A 3010-nucleotide genomic window follows, 5' to 3' on the forward strand; every position below is an offset into this window, starting at 1 on the left:
GTATATAACTAAATAAGTTGATTTGAGCCAATAGAGTCAATAGTGGTAGGAAAGTATGAGACAAACTCAAGAGAGCATTCTACACAACTGTCCTGTGTTCTTTAAAGTGTCAATAACATGAAAAACAGAATCACACAGATTTTAAATGAAAAAGGACATGGTAACTAATGCAGTGCATTCTTTAACCAAAAAAAACAAAGAGGTCGTTAATGGGACAATTAGCAATTAGCAAATATGGATAAGGTTTATAAGTCAGATAATAGTATTGCATCAATATTAACTTCCGTTTCCCATAATTGTACTCTGATTATGTAAGAGAATGTATATACTTAAAAAATTCCTTGAAGAATTTGGGGTAAAGGATATCATATCTGCCATTTATTCTTATAAATTTCAAGTAAAAACAAACAGAAGAGTCAGAGCAAGAGACAGAGAAAACAAATGTAAGGAAATTTAAAGTTTGTGGAGACTGGCCAAAGGGCTTCTGACTATCTAAGTTAGGAGAAGATATATGTCTAAAAATGAAAAGGAAAACTTGATAAATTGATTCACAAATCAGAGAGTCATTCCACCGCATGAATTTATGATTAAATTAAACAAACCATTGAACTAGGAGGTGATTCCAAAAACATACTTATTTTCAAAATGGTTAAGTACAGGTACATGTAGCCCATCCTTGGGAGACCAGCTTGTGAGGCACCAGCCCAGAAAACCCCTAGTCTTAAAATTTTTTCCCTCTTGGTAGGAAATTTTGCCCTCCCTCTACATGACTCACACCTCTCAAGTTTGCTTTTTCCACAATGCAAATCTCATCCTGAAGTGGCACCCCCTTTCTCCACAGAAAAGTCTTAACTGGGCTTCTCCAGAAATCTTCACCATGGCTGATTTTAGGACTGTCAGCAAAAGAGTCTCTGCAAAAGAGTTCAATGTAGATAAACTTCCTATTTTCATGTCGCCCTGTTTTACTTGGCCACTGGCCAGGAAAAAATCATCACTCCAGGTGCTGAACACCCCCTTACTAGTTTCTCACAAACATGTATCCAGTATAGTAGTTTGTAGAAATGAACAAACAAGGCCTCTGGCCTTGAGCTGGGCTTCACAGAGATGTCTACAATTTTAAGATAAGTTACCAATTGGGCTCCATGGTAACAGCTGGCAGGGGGAGGAAAGAGGGGAGAAAAAGCTCTCCCCTTTTCAGGTGTTGTCCTTGAAGGGTTAACTTGCCCAAAACAATGAAAGAAAAAGCTGCTTTTATGTGAACTTCGGCAGACTGTGAACCTTTGAGCCCCTCCCCTTACATGCTGGATATAAAACTCTGATGAAACTACCTGAACTCAGGGTTCAAGGGATTGATTGATTACAACAAAAGCTGTGCCCTCTGAACCTGGTTGCAGCCAAATAAAACTGTTTCCTGCTATCTTTGGTGTCTTGCCACGTCTGTCCCTACAACAAGCCCACCAGGCATCCACCTACAGCACCTTAAAATGTTTCACATAATGCAGTACAGAAGGCATGAAGCTGTGTAACATGAAAACACTCATGTTCTTCTCATCTGTGCAGTGAGTATGATTTGTTTCCCCATCAACCAATTTTAGGTTTTGATTCCCACCATGGCCATCACTCAGTTTGGGGTATTTAAGGTTCATACCTGTCTAGCAACAGTATTTTTTTTCCTAAAGAGATTAATATGCAAATGACAGAGGAAGGATATTAAGTGGAGACCAAATACTTTTGCCATCTACAGTCAGTTCTTAAACAGACGAGAAAGAGTAGGCTTGTAAAGATTGAAAGAGGGAATGTGGCAACCCAACAGAATACTTTGGAACAAATAGAACCTGACTATTTTAAAGACATGACATCAAGTATAGGGAAACTCAGAAAATCATTATTAAGAAAACTTTTAAATTTGGGCATCCCCGATAGTAGCACAGGTTTCTTGTATACATTAGCAGCTACACAAGATATGCCTGTTGGCTTTAGTCAGCTTTTATACTGCTGTGACAAAAAGACCTGATGAGAATAATTTTAAGGAGGAAATGTTTATTTGGAGGCTCATGGTTTCAGAAGTCTCAGTCCACAGATGGCTGACTCCATTCCTTTGGGCTGGAGGTGAGGCAGAACATCACAGTGAAAGTGTGTGGTAGAGAAAAACAGCTGGGAACTTGGCACCAGGAAGGAGAGAGAGAGAGCTAAGCTCAGCTCACACAATATATATCCCAAAAACGTACCCCCAGGGACCCACCTCCTCCAGCCACACCCCACCTGCCTATAGTTACCACCCAGTTAATCCCTATCAGGGGATTAATGCCTGATTAGATTAAGGCTCTCATAACCCAATCATTTCAACTCTAAATGTTCTTGCACTGTTTCTCACATGAGCCTTTGGGGAGACATCTAATCTAAACCATCACACTTTTATTCATCAATCTTCTGAATTAGGTAACTTAGATACCTGGCAAGAAAATACCAATGCAGGGGAAGAAGAGCAACAAGACAATATAGCCTGGCAAGCAGAAGTCCTGAGGCAGCAGAAAATAACAGAGAAAAGAAAACAGCAGAATCACAAAGAAAGAAAATGGAAAAGGAAGCACAGAGGCTAATGAAGAGGGAGCAAAACAAAATCCTTATGAGACGCTCAAAACAAATATTCTCCAAATGTCATGATGCCAGGAGAAATCTGAACTCCATAAAGTACACACCATTTGTATAGATCAGAGAGTATTTTTAGAATGCAAACACAGTGCTTAATTCAGAGCATTCATCAGACCATCCAGGACACCAGGGTTCTTCCAAAGTACCTTTAATGAGTGAGATTGAAAAGCACAAAAGATTTATGAGACATTTTCTTCAACGTGCTCCAAATATAAGATAATTATTTGCTAAGAAATTACTACCAATGGAATATAGCAATACTTCTCCAGCTTGTGTTTCAAGCTAAATAAATGGGTATAATTCATTTATGATTTCAAAGAATTCTGCCATTATTCTTTCCTTAAATATGCATAGCTAT

At 38.8% G+C, this 3010-nt stretch overlaps 1 pseudogene; it reads left to right on the forward strand.

The window, feature by feature from the left end:
- Positions 1–1610: 1610 nt before the first annotated feature.
- LOC139705912 (receptor-binding cancer antigen expressed on SiSo cells pseudogene) lies at positions 1611–2710 on the forward strand (annotated as a pseudogene).
- Positions 2711–3010: the final 300 nt, after the last annotated feature.

This window comes from Marmota flaviventris, chromosome 5 (assembly GCF_047511675.1).
Source record: "Marmota flaviventris isolate mMarFla1 chromosome 5, mMarFla1.hap1, whole genome shotgun sequence".
Classification (NCBI taxonomy): domain Eukaryota; kingdom Metazoa; phylum Chordata; class Mammalia; order Rodentia; family Sciuridae; genus Marmota; species Marmota flaviventris.